General features: G+C 37.4%; 1 protein-coding gene across 1 annotated transcript in view; it reads right to left on the reverse strand.

The window, feature by feature from the left end:
* The window catches only part of BAZ2B (bromodomain adjacent to zinc finger domain 2B), a 136852-nt gene extending 130012 nt beyond the window's left edge, over positions 1 to 6840 (reverse strand). Inside the window, exon 1 of the mRNA XM_035330930.1 lies at positions 6819 to 6840. The gene's annotated coding sequence lies outside the window, so the exon portion shown is untranslated. The remainder of the gene's footprint in view (positions 1 to 6818) is intronic.
* Between the last annotated feature and the right edge of the window lie 13978 nt (positions 6841 to 20818).

Here is a 20818-nt window from a genome sequence, read left to right on the forward strand (position 1 = left end):
CCGGCGGCTCGGCGAGGTTGGCCGCGGCCCGCCGGCCGGGACTGACGTCACGCCGCGGCTCCCCCGCCGCCCGCCAAAGTCGCGCGACCGCGGCCGGCAACGGGGGTCGCGTCACGGCGCCGGGCCGGTGCCGCGAGCTGCAGGCCGGCCGCCAGGCGTAGCCCCCGCGCCGCTCTCGTCGCTGAGGAAAAGTTGCACGCGGCTGTCGCTCGCCGAAGCGCGACAAAAGGACTCCCGCCCGCGCTCCGACTTCGGCGACGGACTGCCTGCTCGGGGCACAAACGCGGTAGTCCACCCCGAGTACCACCGCGGCATCTTGCACTGCAGGTTAAGTCCAGGCTTTAAGAAAACCGAAGATGCTCTGCTACGAACAATGGCCACTGACCGGAAAAAAAGGCGATCCATCTGCCCAAAGGGGAGGCATTTTCAAGAAGCCGAGCAAATCGGGAATTGTGTGTGGAAGCAACACTCACCGTTCATACTTCACAAGAACTACACAAATTAAATTTATGTTGAACTAAGATAAGAAGGGCGGGAGATGAAGTTCACGTTATCTTGAAGTTAAAATTCACCAGCTATTGACACAATCTTTTTTAACAAAAAAAAAAAAAAAAAAAAAAAAAAAAAAAAAAAAAAAAAATTTTTTTTTTTGTTGCTGTTAAGAAACTACCTAGCCAGGGTGATTTGTGAAAGAGGAGAAGCCTGGGGTTCCCTCCAACAAGCCTTCCATTTACACACGTGGTATCCTTTCTTCCGCTCAGAAACTCAGTCTCAAACTCAGCCAGGGTTCAAGTACAATTCAAGAGCCAAGGCATTGCTCTCCATAAACCATAACAGCATAGACCTCTTATACCACATCGCAATGAGTACATTTTCTCAGTACGAGCTACTTAAAATTGCATTTGCAGAACTCAAAAATACGTTTGGCTCGTTGGCTTGGTTAAATGCTGCATACAAGCATTTTTGAAATCAACATTATTTCTAAATAAAGCTGATCTCAGCACAAAGAAATATGTATATGCAGAAAGATGCTATTGTTTTCTGTTTCCTCTTCAGCCTCTGGCTGAGATTTTAATTGTGCTGGAGGATCTTCATTAGTATTAACACATGGGGAGATTTCACAAAGCTGCTTCATTAGGGGGAAAAAAGCTTGGCAGACAAGCTCTTTTTGCATGCAATGAGAATGCCAGCCTTACCTCGGTCATTTGTAACATAATAAGTGCAAGCACAATGAATGCGATGCAGGAACATTGGGGGAAGGGCAAAAATGCTGCCTAATACAGATAGGAGAAAAGAAAGCTTCCCGTTACACAGTACAATGTATGCTAAAAAATAGTGAAGATTATGTCTCATGAGACTCATGCTAAATAAATTCATGTGCTGATATGTTTATGTTATTTTTGTACCAGTTTATTTCATTCCCAGGATTCACATCTGGCAGCAAAGGTTTTCTAACATTTATTGATTTTTTTTTTCCTCTGCCACATTCCCGGAATACAGATTTTAATCATTTCACTACACCACACTCGGTAATTTCATTAAAAACTGGAACCTTCCATCCTCAGAAAGGCATTTAATTTCGATGACACACAATTTCTCTCAGCAGCAAACTGTCTTAACAGTAAAAGCTGGCCTAAGGTTCAAATGCATAATTTAGTCCTGAGTTCTCCACGCTATGCATTCCTTTGAAGCTATAATTTGACTACCTACCTAATAACTGTAATAAAGACAATAATTTCCTTATAATATGTTATTAACCCATATTGAGTTAACTCAGAGGCCAAGCTCTGTACGTGTTTGATTGGGTCGGTACCTCTCTAACCTCAAAATTTTCTAATAATGTTCTTCGGAAGAAAACACATGGTGTAAGCATGAATACAATAAATATATGTTTTACTCAGAATGTTATGAATCAAGAACTCATACATTTTCCAGGATGATAACATCGTCACTTAGGAGATAACCGGATTTTATAGTAAGGGGAAATTAACAATGGGTTTAGATAACTCGCTATCAAATTTACTGGTTCATATATCTATCTATATATACACACACACTTAGTATCTCTGTCTGTAATGTTTCAAATAAATTCTAGTATCTACTCTTATTACCGCTACTCAAAATAACCGTTCTAAATATATTTTCTATTAGTAAACCAAACCATAGTATCTTTTGAAAAGCAGACATATGTTTGGATAGTGTTCTGTAATCTTGGTCTTCAGCAGGACAGAAATTAATCTACTTGAATACAGATTCACAGAACTCAAGACATACTACTTCTCTTCACAAAGTGAAGTCAGCAATCCCAATTAAAACCACTGTGATGTATCTGATGTCAAAATAAAAAAATATGAGCAATGTCTTTCTCATTGCACTGAATCTTAATTTTGCCCTCAAACAAGTCACTACAAGTCACTGCTTTAAATCACTACACTGTATCTTATAGCCTACACCACAAATGGTTAAAGATATTTTTTCCATTGGTTACAACGGAAAAAGTTGTTTTAGTACTGCAAAACTCATTATTATTTTACAATTCTTATTTTAAAATAATAAATTTACTTTTTTTGTTTTTTACAATTACTCAATAGAATTTGTTGTTAGTGGACGCTACCAATGTATTTAAACTGAGTAACTATTAAATCAGAATTGTTCCTAGACTCCAAATTTGGCTGCTCTCTCCCTGACAATACTAAGAGCTGTAATTCTCAAGTAAAAAAAAAATAAAAAAAAATCAAACTGCAGCATATATACTGTATTAAAAAAAAAAAGTATCATTGTTTCTTTTTATTTCTTTGTATGACAAATTAATTGCAAACGTACTTAGACTTGGAATTCTTTTTAAGCTTCCAGTGTAAGTGCCGTAAATATATATACGATACCAGTATGGTTTTGTAGTTTCAGTTGTCTTTTCCTATGCTTATTGACCTTATCATTACTATTTTTTTAGCTACTTGCACCCAACAATGCAGTCATAAATTTGATTGGTGGACTGCAAGAAAAATTTTAAAAGAAGCAGGCTTTGTATTTACAGGCATATAACCTTATACATTTGAATAATTATACTACTACGATCATTCATGTGCTAAAAAATCATCACATACATACATGTCTGGAAGGACAAGCCCAAAATTCCTCTGGGACTATGTAGATAGAGATGTTGCGATCTCCCCAAAGGCAAAGCCGGTTTAAGAGGTTCCTCTCTTCCCCACCCCTACTCACATGCTGGCAGCACCGGTTTACAACCCTCCATCTGTAAGGGTTCATCTGCTTGCATGGCTGTGTGCTAAGTTCAGCAAAGTAAAGGTAAGCCTGATAAAAAATGGATACATATCTGACCCTCTAAGATATACCCTGTTCCAGTAAGACCTTCTCATCCACCTGAAGAAAAAAACCGTCTTGGAAAGTGTTTTAAAAAGCTATCCAGTACTCTCTGAAGGTTAGAAACTATACCATATGCTTTCGCTAACACGTGTCCTGGGGAAGGGTTCACCAAGGGCATGTTTTATTATTATTATAAAATGTTACAAATATATTATTATAAAATATGTTAAGACAGACTTGACATACAGTTAGGATCAGTAGAAAGTTGCCATCAAAGAAAAAAAAAGTTTTTGCAAGGTTAGTATGACTAGCCATTCCTCTGATGAAGGGTAGAAGTGTTTAAATTCAAAGTATGCTGTTTATCAAAAACAATGAAGGTCAATTTTCTTAAAAATCTTAATAAATCACTCAATTCTGATGGGCAAATTGTGTTTAAAAACTTCACATTCAAAAGCTTTAACAGTGTGAACCAGTTAAAAGCACATCGTTCGTGCTTATTTTACTCTGTGTTTAGGGGGTTTATTCTCATCACAGATACTTTTGGCACCACAGACACTAGCTATCACTCTCAGAAGGCTATGTATACAGGTTAACACACCTAAATACTGGCCTTAAGCTCTTACACCCACCTCTGGTTTTAAAAATTTCACCCCAGCATGGTCAAATGAGGACCTAACTCTCCTCGCTATAATGATGAGGTCAGAAAGACAAAGAGCACCCCAAATCTTTAAAAGCACAAATACATTTACATACTACATAAATGTAATCTTTTTTCAACTGGACTGATGTGATGGCTACTCTAAGTAGCATCCATTAGGAAATCCTGTTTTAATTGCAGAAAATGAGTATGTAGGCAGTTTTTCTGAAGCTTTGCAAAGGTGCTGAGGCAAATGAATGCACAGAAAACTGACTGTAAATATTTGCAGAGAATATAGGTTTGAAGTCTGATGATCTGAACAAGGGACAACAGAAGAAATTCCAGAGGATCTGCAACTTAACACACACTCACAATCAATGCCTAAAAATCCTTCCTATGGAGCTTCTGCATCAGCCCACACTACACACAACTTAGCAAATACACTTACTAATAAGTGCACTCCTCCTATCAGTGGAGGCAGCTTCAAGTTGTTTGCGTTTTACTTCATTACTCAACTATTAAAGACTATTTCTGCTCTTCTAAGACAGAGAAATCAATGATTCATTCTGCCAACTCCATTTTAGCAGTCTCATACCCAAGTATTGCCTTCCGTAACTGCTCCAGCATCTTTCACATCTTTTCTCATCTACAAGGTTGGAGTATAAAAAAAAAATAGTATTTCCATAATTCTAATTATGCAATAATGTCAGTTTAATCTAAATAATTATACTATTAACATTCTAAAAGAAGTTTTTGATGTTGTTGTTTTGTTTTTTATTCATCTTCAATATGTCCCCTTTATACTGGTATTCTCATTTTCAAAGTATTTTATAATGAATAAGACAGAAATACTAGCTTACAAATCCAGATCTTTTATCTTCTTCCCAAAAATCAGGTGCCTTTCCTCCCCCCTTCTCTTCTCTATTTAGGGATGTGTAGCATTTCCCCTTCCCTACGTACCTCTATTAAATTTCTTACAAAACAGGTTAGGTGATTTTCTTTAAGCAAAGCTCTCTTTGTTCTGAACCAAAAATCAAAGCTGAATTTTCTCCGACCAAAGCACGGTTTTCCTTTCCTCCTGTTGTTTCTTTAACTATGTGAGTTCAAAAAAGCCCACCTCAAAACTCAGTGCATCTGTGGTTAACTACAGCAACCAGTGAAAAGTGGCACTTTCAGGAGGGAGTACAACAGCTGTCAGAGAGCAGACATCAAAACTACACAATAATTTTGGACAGGAAGTGATGGCATCTCTCATGTAACTAAGGCTAAACAGGAAATAACCTTATGTAATTAGCCAACTTGGAATCTGGCCAGGTCACAGGAACTAATAACTCTTGCAAAAAGTTCAGCTCACTTCGTTAATTGTTCATGAACTTAATTTCAAAGCACAGCACATTACATACTACAGACATATAACATACAGCAAAACAAACTATTATTTATATGTGTTTACTGACAAAATAATTTAAGCAGCACTTGAACTATTAAAGATATGTTACCCTAAGTTTTAAGATTTGAATAGTTTTATCCATAGCATAACAGTTTGCAATTGGCTACCTTTAAAGTTACACTTAATTTACCCATATTGTCCAGCTAATTTTTAGTTTATTAAAACAGAACACAGTATTTCTTTTCAACACTCTCCAATATAGCGTTGGAGATGTATCTGTATTTTAAAAAAAAAAAAAAATTCAAGTTGATCAAATTTGCTTTAATCAAGATCTGTTTTCTACAGAACCTCGACTTTTGACACACAAACTATGCCTGCTTATGCAGTTCAGGTTATTAGGCTTCGAAGTCTTCTCTAAGCATATCCTAATTGCATTTGCAAGTAACATTGCTAAGACACTGTACACACACTTCTTTTAAGAACCCAATGAGGTATCCATAAAATAGAAAATATATAATACAAAATGGTAACTTCTAAAGCTAACCTAGATAATAAACTGAATTACTTTATTTAAGCATATTTTTAAATATGCTTATGAAGAAAGTAAAAAAAAAAAAAAAAAAAAAAAAAACACAGCATAAGACACCATTCATCTAGGATATACAAGTAGTTTGATCAAATTAACTCCTGGTACCTCTCAATACAAAAGCTACTATTTACTACTCCTTCTCAAAAAATGATCTAACTTAACACTTAACGTGGTACTACACTGCTGGACATAAGTTCACTGACTTGATTAAATGTGGCTTAAACTACCCCATACGTCAAAGGGCTCTGACTCATCTGTTAAACCACTGGGATAACGGCTTTTCCAACTGTATCATTAAGTGAAAAGAAATACAAAAGACAGGGCTCTGATCACCAAAGAATGTCCTTAGCATGACAACATCAATCAATTAATATCTTTCAGTTTTCCTCTAAACAATAAATAATGCTCTTGCCAAGAAAAACAGATCTAAAGATAAGTGAAACGATGACCCTTAGAAGTTACACTTTCTCTTTTTCATTGCATCACCTAAATTCACCAATCCCTGAAGTAAGTTTTAAGCACTTGGTCTTGGATTTCGACATCAAATCCTACTTAAATATCAAGTAACACAAATGCATGACAGACAGAAGGTTGCACGCATTCACAAAACTCTGAAGGTAAAATCAACCTCCAAGGTTCCCACAAGATTCAAATAACCTAGGCATGCCACATTCAGTCTCCTTTTCTACTATTCTTCAACAGTTTACCAAGCTAACAACAGTTATCAAAGTTGCACCAAACGGGGGAACAGCCATGGAGCTCATTGCTAGACCCAGCGGCCTCCATGCGACTTTCAGCCCCTCGGCGGCCTCCAGCCCACCTTCAGCCTCGTCCCTGGCTTCTGACCGCCCAGTGTCGGCGCACAGGGCGAGGCCTACCAGGGCTCCCGCCGTCCCGCGTCGGAAGATGCCTCAGCACGTTGCTCGCCGCCGAGGCCTAGCGGGTTCTCGCGCAGCCGCTCGCCGTTGCCCCTCCCCGAGGCTCCCCAAGACCAGGCAGCCCGGCCGGAAGCTCGGAGAAAGCCGAGCGCGGGCCTCGCCGCTCACCCCCACGCGCCACGGCGCAAACGGCCGGCGGGGCAGGGCGAGGTAGGGCCGCCCAGAGCTCTCTGGTGATTGGCCGTCCAGTAACGACCGCGGCGATTGGCCAAGCTTGGATTAACCTCGGGCAGCCGTGTGATGCATTCCCCCCGGTCCCTCGTCGAGAGCCCGAGGAGGTTGGGGCAGTCCTCCCGCTCCGCTTCTGGCTCGTGGTTCTCTCTTGGAGGTAAGGTTTTGCTGCTGTAAGAGCAGCTGCAGATGACCTCGTGCTCGAGTGGCTTATTGCACGCTCACGTTTCCTTATCTACCCGCTTATTGGCAAGAATTCTTTGAAATACGGTGAAATCCAACTTAGGCTCCTTGTTTAAAGCGTACGCGAGTGTCAGGCAGGGCGGAGCCTTTGAATGAGTCAATTATCTACCTAAGAGCCACGGGACAACAGCAAGTTAAATGTTTGTTGCAAGACCCGTGCGTGTTTGGAACAGGAAGTGGCACGCACATGCTCAGAGAGGGCAAGGCAGGTTGCTGAGGAAAGGGACAGCCATCAACGCACAGCCTAGAGGGAAAGGGGAAATAGGTTACTTCATTCTTCAAAGCAGTGTTACACGCTTGCTTTTTAAAAGGCTACATGATTTAAAATAGGACTATGAGAAGCTAGACCAGGAATATTGAGTAACCTTCATTGCTGCGCATAGCGCTAGTGGGATGCTACAGTGAAAGTGCTGAGGGTAATGGCAGAAATTTCCCCATCTCTTATTAGTAGTATCTGAACAAGAGGCTAGAGAAGTATTTGTTGAATATTTTGTGGCAACATAAAAGATTCAAGTTGATATGGGTATAGATGCCATCCGAACTATGAAACTGAGAACGCTGAGCATTAACAGGATCAATGAAAAAATAATAGAGTACTCATTAGTGTGAGTCTTCAATTTTACAGGGACAAGGGCAGGCTGTTTTATCTCAATACATACAGAAAGAGAGGAATAATTCCCCTCGTGAGGTACCAATGTGGAAATTCAGTGTAGTACTCGAAAAAAAATTATAAAAAAGGCGTGATCTGTATTAGACATGTCTGTTTTCAATAATTGGTGTTGGTGGTAGAGGCAGTTCAACAAGTTTGTCCAGTGTTGCACATTGTTTAAGACTAAGGATAAACTGCCAACAACAGGCAATTTTCCCATTGCTGACTAACCTCAAATCACTTGATTCCATATACTTCAGTGCACAAAGAAGACAGCCAGCCAAAAAATCTGTGGATACTAATGACTGCAAGAGAAAAGATAGAGGTTAAATCTCTGGCAACCTCAATATCTAATCTTAATAGTGTCATTACAGTGATATAATCTATCAATAGATGTAGATGCTGCCAAGGAAACAGCTAGCAAATAATTCCTGTAGTTACATTTGAAATGTATAAATAAGTAAGTCCTCAAGATTCTTTCTCTTCCTTCATGGGACATTTATGAAGGAAATGTTAACAAAAGAAACACCGAATTTCTGAACTCATTCTTACCAGCAATGATTTTTCTGTCTTACAGGTTACAAAAGGATATGCTTCTGCTCTAAGACCCTGGGCTGTGCTTTGTTTCCTACTAATATTTTTCGTTTAGCATACTGAGCAGTTCACATAAAAATAAATCTTTTGTTGTCCCTAGTATCAAGTATATTGTCAGTTCTCTGAGTCAGCCTAATTTTCACCAGTTTGTCTTGGATGGAATTATGAATTACGGCTTGCCTGGTAAGTTAAAAATCCTAGATTCAAATCCAGCTACAGAAAGCAGAAGGGTCTGACAAAAAGAAAGCCTGTATCCTTTTGTTTGTTTGTTTACAGCTCTGTCTACTTCTGTTTACTGAACAGACTTGTAATATCCTCATGCTAATATATTTATGTTTTTGTGATTACACTGATATAATTAAATTTAGAATCTTGGCAGAAGTAATCTCATTTTTGTTTTTCCATACTTTTGCTGCATAATATTCACGGTATTGATCAGTATTATCTCCCTCCATAAAACTCTGAGTTCTATAAGCACACTGGCAAGTATTTGCTGTCAGCTGTTCAGGTTGTCTGAGACTTGATCTTTCCTCTTGCAGTCATCATTATCTACAAATTTATTGGCTCTCTTCTATGTGTGCTGAAGTATATGGAATTGGAACAAACTGAGGAACAGGTTCCTTGGCCTTCCTTACAATCTAAGGAAGTTGAAAAATGAGACTTCCTGCTCTCAAGTCCAGGCACTAGTTAGATTTCAAACGGGCTAGCTTGAAATCAAAGCATAGCTACTGCACTATTAACAACTTTGGTTTTGAGGGTCTTCCTTGATACAGTCTGCCCTGGGAATGACTTCTTTTATATCTGTCAATATGCTCTTAATTAGAGTGGACTGCAAATGGTGGTGATGAGGCTCCATCCAGCCTGATTCATTCTAAGTGTCATTATGCTGCCTTCGCTTTCTATACCACCCTTCACGTATTTATACATTAAATATATGCAGAAAGAGCATGTGTCTATCAGTTCTTGTTTTTGTTTTTTTTTTTTGTTTGTTTGTTTTACCTAAGAAGGTCAAAATTCCAAATACTCATCCTTCATGGATGCTTTTAAATCCATGCCAGAGGACATGAAGCCAAGAGCGTCATGGCAGAAGACAGCTATATACTTGTGGGTGGGTATGTAATAACACTCCAGTGCAACAGAGGGTTGGCTGGCCAAGGACAACTGTCTGGATTCCCAGATCCTGGGTGGCAGCTGTAAAAGAGGAAAGAATGGATTCTTGGAGGGGAGCAGTGAGAACCGAGAACTTTGATTTCTATTCCATTAGTTTAAATTTTTCAGTAAGCTACATAGGCAAAGATAACAGATTTAGCTTCCTGTCAAGGTCTACAACGTTGACAGCTATTAAATGTTAGTCATTGTAAGCAGGGCTAAGGACCACAAAGTTATATTTATTACAGGAAAATAAATAGGAAACATATTTACAGGAAAATAAACAGGAAAAAGTCCCATAACTCTTCCTTGTCCTCACATTGTATTGCTATACAAAAAAAAAAAAAAAAAGACTGCAAAGTCAAACTCCCTGAGTTAAGAACAAACAGAATGGAAGCTGCATGTGTCACATCAGTTTGGCCTCCTTGTGCTTCTGAACTTACTAATATCAAGCGGTTTAGGGGGGCATCAGGGGTGTACATGAGGGGGGCAGTTGTCTACTAAATTCCTGACTCATTTGCTGCATAACTTGGAGCACAGAATTAATGAAATACTGAACTGTTGGTCTTTAATTTAAAGAAAATGAACACCACACAGGAGAACAGGCTTCTATCTCTACCTCTGTCATGAAATGTGTTTTCTTAAAACTGAGTTTTCAGAGATAGTCAGTAATGAATCTTCATTAACTAAGTATGCAGTTTGAGCACCTGGTTTCTGGACATAAAGAGTATTCAGAACTGTGATTGACATATATCTAGAGCTGTTATTTGAGCAAACACAAGAGCTTGATCTGCGTATTCAAACTGGCCAAAGTTAGCAGATATGTATTTCAACATGCCACATATGAAAAATGAGAAAATCAATAAGAATATATATGACTGATATGCCAAATACGGACTACGTATTCCAAAATAAACTGCCATGTAAACAAGTTCTAATGCATGGCCTATTCAACATATAAGTAATGAAAAAAACACTACTGAATGTTTTAATCTACTTTAAATTAATGTCTCTTCTTGTTCAAGATTGATTTTCACCTGTGAAAATCATCACTTACAGCCTAGTTCTTGGCTCAGAATTAATAAATTCCTCATGGGCCTTTCTAGTGTACACATCTTGTACAGTACAAGATGTAGCGGCTGGTTGTGTTCTCTTCACCTTGTGCAGACAAACAATTGCCAACATACTCTGGCTTTGTAGTTCGACTTGAGTAGCTTTTAAACAGGGCAATTGATTTACAGTCAGTACAGTAGCAATAAAATGAACAAAGGAGAAACACTGTGGTAAGCAAAATATGTATCAAAAATAAAAATAAATGTAGGTAGCCTAAACCTTCTGATTCCACTTTGATGTCTGTGAAAAATTTTGATTGATGAAATGCAAAATTATTTACATATTAATCTCTAAATTCTGATGAATGCCAGCTCAACCTCTGTCTGGCTTCTGAGAACACCACAAACACATGAAGGCTTGTTTACAATACCTCCTTGTTATCTGATGTGTATTGTCATGGCTAAAATTACATGTTATGGTAGCAATCTGAGAACTATGACGGGAGATGTAGTTTGATTACAGATTGCTGCATTCAGAATGCTGGTACTCTTTAACAGAATGATTTTACTTATGCTTTGCAATCCGACTTTGATTTTGTTACTATTGCTTTGTAAGTGCAGTAAATGAAATTTACAGCATTTTCTCCAAGTCTTCATTTTGAAAAAAGGTGGGGGGGGGGGGAACCTATTTTTTTGTCACTAATTTCAAGAGCATTTTTTTTTCCATAAATGAAGCATTCAGTTTTCTATAAGCTTAGTTCTCATTTAGAAATCCAACTCCTTAAAAGGAAACTGAATTTTAAAATAGTGATTTTAGTATAAAAAATGAGTAATGACCCATACGTTGATTCCCTGTCCTATCTGTTATTAACTACAGAAAAAGCTGTCACATGACCTTCTGGTTTTGAAAGGAAGCTATGCTTTGCCAGTTCCGCTAGTCATGGAGCTATTCTAATTTGTGTTTGTTGGTGTCCTTAAAGCAAAAATAATCACCCAAAAAATTATGTTTCCACAACACACAAGTTTTTAGTGCACAGAAATATCAACAGAACACTATTACTATGGTTTTCCATCCTTCAACTCTTTTACTATGGTAGTCCAGTTTATCCCAGGATCCCTTTGACATCCTTTCCAGGTAAGGAGACAGCACATGATATGCTAATGTAAATTTATATGAGCATTGACTGGACAGGTTGGTTTGTGCAAAACAACACACAGCATGTGCATCTGGGCATTCATTTCTTCACTGAGAGTATGAATTAATATTACTGTCCTTCACACCTGGAAAGAGCTATGGGAGCTATGGCTTTCTGATGTCCCCAAAAGATAAAGCTCATTGTGAACATAGGCATGCCAGGAAAATCTTGATGTTGAAAATGTTTGGGGGGAAAAATCAATGACTTATGCTTCTGAGAAGGAATCTCTATCAACGTCTGTTTCAAATATAACTTTAACATTGACTCTGATCTATATTTAAAGCTGGGCTGCTAAGCAGGAACAGAAGCCTGCCAAGATGTACTTTGACTCGGTGCACTCAAACCAAAAGATGAGTTCAGTATTTAAAACTAAGCAGGTACGCTGTCTTTATACAAGATTCAAATTTAAGACTCTTTTGGGAGTCTTCTAGATGAAGCAAACAATTGTCATATGTGCATTTGTTAGTTGCTTCAGAAAGACTTAATTTTAAGGAAACGAATGGTGAGAAGAATGCAGTTGATTCCTGATACGAGCACATTTTGCAGCAGTATGGGGCTAGCTGTTTTGCTAAGTCCTTCATGGATGCATGTAGTCAACTGCAGACTCCTACAAGAATCTGTATATATTGTTCCCTGTATCTTTTTTTATTGCAGAGGATGTGAGAAGATGCTGGGATAGATCTAATATTTTAGTAAAATATTTTTAGTACAAAATGGAGGAATTTTCATCAAAATAATACAGCTGTTTTTCAGTTTTTTTTTTTTGTTTTTTTGTTGTTTTTTTTTTTTTTTTACTATCTCTCTACTTTCTCCTTTTAGCTTTGTATCCATGTGATAATTTATTTATTTATTTATTTATTTTGCTTTTTTTTGCTTTGACAATACTCACAGTCTTTGTCATCGACACAGTTCTCATGAGCCTTGGTTTGTTGGCTTTAACAGGTTACTCCTTTTTCCCATTACAATGTACCACTAGAAAGAAGCATGTATTTGACTATATTTGACAGAAATGGACAAAAAAGTAAAATGAATAGTTGGTCAAGTATAATGATAAAAAATCTGCCCATCTTCATTTTCAGACTTCACAATCGCTCACATGTAATACATCAATATACACAATATAGAGGAACCAAAGAACACAGAGAACAATTTTAATAACTTCAGAAATAGATGTGCAACAGAAGTTGGATGGAATAAGTAGGCTTTCATTAAATTAATTGCTGTATTAGTAGTTAATTTTCCCCTTGACATATGTCACCTTTTCTTCCATCATTCGGAAGCAATCCTGACAGACAGTGAACATCATAAGCATTAGCCTTCTACAGGCAGTGGACTTAGATCATGCTGCAGGACTTCTTTCTGAATGCTGTGTATCAGCCGAAACTGCCATGTCTTCGTTTGTAATGACAGTTGAAGGTGAGCCCAAGAAACCACCCTGACAGCTTAAGGGATGACTGTCAACAATATTTCAGGCCAGGCTAATAACCACCCATCTGATGAAAAGACCCTACAAAAAGCACCAAGCTTATTAGTAAACAAATCTTTGGAGACCCACAGTGTTACCTTTTATTTCCGTTTTAGACAGAAAACGCAATTCAGATTCTTGTAAAGCACTTAACGTTAACCCGATTAAATAGGCACTTGTGAGTCCAAGGCTTTGAACATCAGTTGTAGCTGTACTGTAGGCAATTTTAAAAATCCTGTGTGAATCTTCAGATAGCTCTAGACTTTTTAAAGTCCTCAACTGTTGCCTAGACAGTTTCTGACAAAATTTCTGGGAGGGCGTGATAGACAAACTCAGTTCATCTGTACTGGCCAAGGTTTCTTTTCCTCCCTCCCTCCCTCCCTCCCTCCCTCCTCCTCTCCCCTCCTCTCCCTGCCTTCCTTCTCATTCCCCTTTCCTGCAGTAAGTATTTGGATTCAGGACCATAACCAAAGTTAATTGCATATATTTGTTTTGGATAATTGCTTGGATGACTGTTTATCACAAAGTAAACATTATGCTTAACTAGTTATTTTAGAGCTGACAATGATAAATGCAGGCTGACTCTTTTAAAGCAGTACTGTATTTATTTTCACCTCTCACTTGGAGCTCATGCAGCTTGGTGAACAAGGAAGTAAAATACTAGGTTCTCTTTTCTCCTGCATTCTCTCTTCATATGAAAATGCCAGTTGTTCTGTTTTGTCTTTTATGAAGACAAAATAAGTTATTGTTTTGATGTCATATACAAGATATTAAGTGATTTAAGTAATTCCATGAATGTGCCTTAAATGATGAGAACATAGTATTTCTTACCATGTTTGTTTTTTATCTTATTAAGTGACAATAATGGCACCTTCCATACAAAACACATTCTAAATTTAATTACGTCAGTGTAATCACAGGAACATAAATATATTAGCATGAGGATATTACAAGTCTGTTCAGTAAATAGAAGTAGACAGAGTTGCAAAAAACAACAACAACAACAACAAAAGAATATAAAAAAAAGGCTTTCTTTTTGTCAGACCCTTCTGCTCTCTGTAGCTAGATTTGGATCTGGTATTTTTAACTTCCCAGACAAACAGTAATTCATAATTCCTTCCACTCTTCCTCTAATGCAAATATTTTTCTTACTGAATCTACATTATTTAAATTCCAGACAATATTACTTGTTCAGCGATATACAAAATTCTTATTATAGCCTGAGCTAAGAAGACTGATGATCTTGAAGATGAAGCAGTAGACAGTTCAAAAACCCGTGACTGATTTCAAAGCCAACCAAAACTTAATTAATGGAGAGACCCAGTAGGCAAAATGAAAATAAAATCAACCTTTCTGATTGTAACTGGATAAAAAGCCTCTATTATATTGTAAAAAGTATCTTTACCATTGACATTGACATACAAACAAACAGGACTGGTGTTTCTGCCTGCAGCTACATGGATGCAAGCCTTACTTTCCAGGCAGACAAAGAGTGAATTTATTTAAAAATGCAATGGGCACTCAAAGAGGATAACCTACCCCCAGAATATACACTCAGCTATGTCATTGATATAAAAAGTGACCTTGTCCTTTTCACATTACATTCAAAATGAGAGCAGAAATTACACAACAAAGTAGTATAATATCTAGCAACACAGCAATTTCTGAATTGGTATTTAAAAGCAGTGTGAGAGTATTAGCATTGGGGTAGTACAGTTTGTCTTGGTGTGCAGTGTTGCCCCTCTTTACACATCATTGGGATACAGTTAATCAATAAAAATTCAGTTATAAAATTGCTTCAATGTATAGCTTTCCAGAGCAAGGTCTACTCATGTGAATGGTTTTCATCACGGGAGGAAGAACAGTTGAAGAGTTCACCAAAAGCAGTTTTAATGTAGCACGTGGTTTCTGATTTCACCAGTTGGTGTTACTACGTTAACTGGTGCTAATAAACTGTTACAACAATGGAGAAAAAAAAAATGTACTGATGAGGGAGATTAATACTGAAATACAAAAAGAAAAAAAAATAATAATAATAAAATAAAGTGTGATAACACAATAGACTCATTGAACATTGAGTATATTAGAAATAAAAACCTTTTCCTATCTATGTATGGGATTTGGTACTTTAAGGTACATAAATTATTGAGACCCTTATTTCTACTTTCTTAGCGTACTATTGCTTTCTTTCTTTCCCAGAGATTACATTTCTGGTAGTGTATACTTTCAGTAAAGCTTAAGAAATGACACCAATACAACATTGTTCACAACCCCACCTAGCAGTCTTAAAATTTTCCAGGATATTTATGTAGTTGATAGCCTGTACATATAGAACTCTCTCTTCATTTGTTTCTGGCTACATTCTTCTAATTTTTATACATGAAAATCCAACTTAAAACTAAATGCATTTTATCCAGGCTTTGCAATTAAGTTTCTCTACAACAGTAGTAATTATTTTACAGATAGTTAGCAATTTTCATTCTGAAGAGTCAAAATATTTTGTAACTGCAATATAACATGCCACAAGGCAAACTGTATATACAGATCATTCAGTGCTAACAATGCATCTCAGAAGTGGAAGTTAGCATCTATTTGACAACATAGGACAACATGAGAGACCATTTAAAACAAAGAGAAATAGTTTTAACTCTGAAACTGCAGAAAGTAAGATACCCATATTTCCTAAATGAGCGTATAAGGAGTACATGAGTATCAGTATTGTAGTTCTTGCACATACAACCTAGAATAAATAAGTACAAGTGCTGAGGACCTTGATTTTGTATCCAAACTGACAAACAAATAGCCTGTCAATCATTTGCAAAAGAACACTGCCTCCCATTACAGTACAGGACGTTGGTACAGAGGGTAGGTACTCAGAGGAAAGAGTGCCATCTGCTGAATTGCTACCATATGGGAGCAATTTGTTTCCCGGGTTAACTTGACTAAGAGAATTTTGCTTTTAGAAATTTTTAAATACTTGCTTCTTAGCCATCTTTACACTGCTCTTCTATACAGATAAATTAGGATTCAGTCATTAAATAAATGATGACCTTTTGCTGAGACCAGTTTCTATCATAATGGGAAATAAGCTCTCACTCTCTAGTGTCCTGTTTCCTGCCTACCTACCTTACAAGGTATGGGGTTTAAGACCCTCTTTTTTGTTGTTCTTTACTAGAACAGCAGCTATTTTAGAAAGATCCCATGGGTCATTACAGCTTATATGTGTTGACTGATGCAAATAATAACCAGAGACTCACTTCTCACTTCTGAATTCTTAGAAAGGGAAAGAAATAGTGAACTGGCAGAAGAAAAACATATATTTGCAAGAAACAATTTGTCTAAGTAGGTTTTGCATGAGGCATTCATCAATGTATTTATCCTCATTAACATTCCAATATGCCCTTAATTTTTAAATAACCTGTTGGATGTGAAAATCTGCATGTTCACAGTTACCTCTTCATGAAGTCATATAATCACAGAATGGTTTAGGTTGAAAGGGACCTTAAAGCCCACCCAGTTCCAACCCCCTGCCATGGGCAGGGATGCTTCCCACTAGGCCAGGCTGCCCAAAGCCCCGTCCAGCCTGCCCTGTTGTTTTCATCAGAAAAGTGATATAAAAATCACAGAGAGGGAGAATCAGTGTAAGGGAAGGTCATGGCCTGTGAATATTAGTGGAATTAGTGTGAATATTAGTGGAGTGACAGCAGCTAAGCAGGAGAGGGCAAGGGGATGAGTGAGAATGATTGGGTGGAAAATAAAATGAACCCATGTTTTGGTAGTCATGGCCCAATAGATGAGCTCCACTGCTCATGAAAGCAGCCTAAGTATAGAAGGGTAACGCACTGAGTAGTAAAAAGCTTATGGCCTGATCTTAGCTTTGCATCAGAACATCATTCGGTTTCACAAGTACATGTGCCCTTGGACAGGCTTCTGGCTAGGCGGGAGGAAAGGACTGTGCCAATGCTAAGTAGTACAAATCAGTCTGTGGTACCATTAAGCAACACCCTGAAGACAGCTGGAAGAAGACGGAAGCTAAATTACTGGAATTCAACTCTGTATCAGCTGACCTGTCATGAATACCCATGAATGCGCCATTCCCATAGCAAATGTGAGGTTAATTTGACCTACCTTGAAAAGGAAGAGGCTTAAATTAGGATACATTACCTAATACTTGTCATGGTCTAAGGCTGTGCCCTCTGTCAGGGTGCACATGGCTCAGCAGACAAGCAGGAGCTTGTTTAGCTCCAGGAACTTGATCCTGTGGTGAAGCCTTGCCTTGCTGCTCTGCAAATCTCCCACTCATGGAATCATAGAATTGTTCAGGTTGGAAAAGACCTCTAAGATCATCTAGTCCAACCTTTAACCTAGCACTGACCTAGTAGTACTGATGCCAGCACTCCTAGCGTCCAGCCCACAAGCACAGGTGTCATCTTGAGAAACATTAAAAGGAGGCGTAGGTTGCATGGTCGAAGCAGCTGCTGGTATTGCTTCATGTGGTCACAGAACTCACTCATTCTTACTCCCTGCCACTGCAGCTCATGCTTTTGTATAGTTACACTACTGCTTACGTTTAACAAGCAATACACTACGCAAGTATTATGAATCAATCAGTATTTAATTATAATAACTCTAGTAACAGCCTGTTGTTTTGATTCAGACATTCTTTGATGAGTCAGTAAATTATTCTGCATGTTTGCACAGGTCCTTGTACCTTGCATTAGCATACGTTACTAAAGTCTCAGCAGAAACAAACATGTATCTATACCTATACCTAAACGCACCTTAGCACACAATCCACTTCTATAGGCAGTCATAAAATTTCTTGAAAACAAAACTACATTCCTATTTGGTGAATGCAGTTCAACACATCCATAGACACAGGTTGGTGCCTTTTTAATCACATTTCATATTCTTGACGCTGCATTTAGCAAATACTAGCTTGTATGATATTAATTTCCAGAAGTTTTTTAAGATTCTATATTTAATCAGGGTGAGGAATAGACGAAAAATCACATGCACAGAAGATGATGTTTAGCAGTACTCATAAACAAGCAGATCATTCACAGCTCCACAAACAAATGCACTCCAAGCAGAATTTTAAATGTGCTATGATTCTGGGGAAGAAGTGAGATGCTAGTAGCCAGTAGCTTGACAAGTAAACTTTTTTAAATGTTTATGGCTTCTCTGGTTGAAAATTGAGTCTCTGGAGAAAAAGATAAAGAAAGCTTTGCAGTTATGTCTTCATTGTTTTTGTTTTGTTTGTTTAAATTTACTTGTAGGTGGACACAGAGAAGGCCATAAAACATTGAGTCATGTCATGTTTGCAGATTTTGTAGAGTCTGAGGATTCTGTAACTTCATTTAGAAATAAGAATACAAACCACAAAAGAAACAGGCATTATAATAAGTGCCATGAGTGTTTGAAAAGCATGTGGACTCTGACCTGATCACGATGATACTTAGTTCTCAAGTTTATACTTTAATCTTGTTTGCTTCCCACACAATGGAATAATATTTCCTGAAGCAAGATTGCTTTTGTAATTAGCTCATTGCAAACTCAGATCTAGCTCTGAAGGAAATTTCAGTAGCAAACCATCCTTACTCCGTTCAAGATCACTTTGATTCTCAAGGCTATTAAAAGCATCAGGCTCAAGTCCTTTTTCACTAATAAAACAAATAAACTGCAATTTTTTGGTTGGAGAGGGGTTATGTACATAGAAAGACAACACTGAGGGAAAGAATACAAAAACCCTGCACAACCCTGAAAAGAGACGTGCTCAAAGGAAACAGATTGTGAGATTTCATGCAACAAATGAATATTAGTATATTAGTAATGAAAAAGTGGTTTGTCAAAGTTAAATCCAGAACAAAACTTTATCTGCCTGAATATCAGTTTTAAACACATCATTTTGTAATACTTCAGTCAAAGAAGTTGTAAGGATCTTGATATGGGCAAAAGCTGGAATGATTCCAGAACGAGTATGGTCCAGAAATGAGATTTAATATCTTGGTAAAAACTTCTGCAAATTGCAGGAGTGTCAAGTCAGTTAAAAATGTAACTTAGTAAGTAACCAAAACTGTGTCAGCTGCCATGCAGAACTGATATTCTTTTTATCAAATCTTGAAAATTACCTCCCTCCAAGTAAGACTAAGCAGAGGGGTGCAAATTTCTTCCTTGCTAAAAATTTTTATGTTCTCTAGTTCTTTTATTGAGTAGTTGCCTTGAAACCAGAGAAGCTCCGATGGCATAAAACATTTGTGGATTAAGAATTATCTTTCCTTCTGCCTATTTCAGTTCATGTCATAGTCCAGTATGTTGTAGGTGCAGGGAGCTTCACCCAAAGAGAAACATGAAACAGAAACGTAACTTGGCTATAATGAAGATGAAAATGCATACATAAAGTCATTTCTATGTATATTTTCCATTTAAAAAATGATTTAAATTACCATCATAATCATGAGTTAATCCTATCCAGTTTGACTTTATTTAAATAAATGCTTCTTAGAAAACATTAATATAGCTTGTAATCATTAGTTATATTTCTGTTAATCATAAATATACTAAATACGTATTAATTAGAACTATGTTATGGTGCATTTATACAAAACCATTAAGACTATGTACATTTGAAAATGGAAATTAACTGCTTTCTAATTTTGTGCAGGTTTCACTGGACAAAAGAAACCCTGCATATGTTATGTAAGAAACCTCACTGTAAACTTCTCAATCTTTTCAAGATGAAGGAGACTACTGGGGTGTATACAGTAGAATAGAATGATCTCAAGGTAATCAGTAAGTGAAAACAAGGCTACATTTCCAAATGAGTTAAAACAGCTATTTCAAAATTATTTCCAGAGAAAACTAGTAAATTTTAAATTATAAAACATGCTGTCTTCAGAACACACTGCTGCTACTGCCAGTGTGTTCCCTTCAATACAGTTTTATATTTTGCTACACTTACCTCTGGCATTACAAAGGTTTATGAATATGCTAACCTTTATGGTTCATGAGGATTTCCATAACCCACATAGCATATAATAGCAGCTGCTTGTTAATCAGGCTAGAGATCTAAGTATGCATCATAAAGGCTGTCACGGAGGATGTCAATAAGTTTGTTCCCATCTACCCAACAAACATTTACAAAGGGAGCAGATACTTTTTGCTAATTTCTTGTTTTCATAGGTTGTAGCAAAGCCCTCCCCAGACTACTTTAGCAAGCAGTAGCTTTGTTAGAAGTCTTAAGCTCCAATAATGAAAAGAAGTACTAAATCAGTATATTAAGAATACTATTAACAACGTAATTTATAAGATCAAATTATTCTTACTCTATTTTATGAATGTTATATTTATAAGACTACATAGGTTGTATAAAAAAATTACTAACTACAAAACCAAAAAAATGTACAAAACATCTAAATAGA

This window comes from Oxyura jamaicensis, chromosome 7, assembly GCF_011077185.1.
Source record: "Oxyura jamaicensis isolate SHBP4307 breed ruddy duck chromosome 7, BPBGC_Ojam_1.0, whole genome shotgun sequence".
Classification (NCBI taxonomy): Eukaryota; Metazoa; Chordata; class Aves; order Anseriformes; family Anatidae; genus Oxyura; species Oxyura jamaicensis.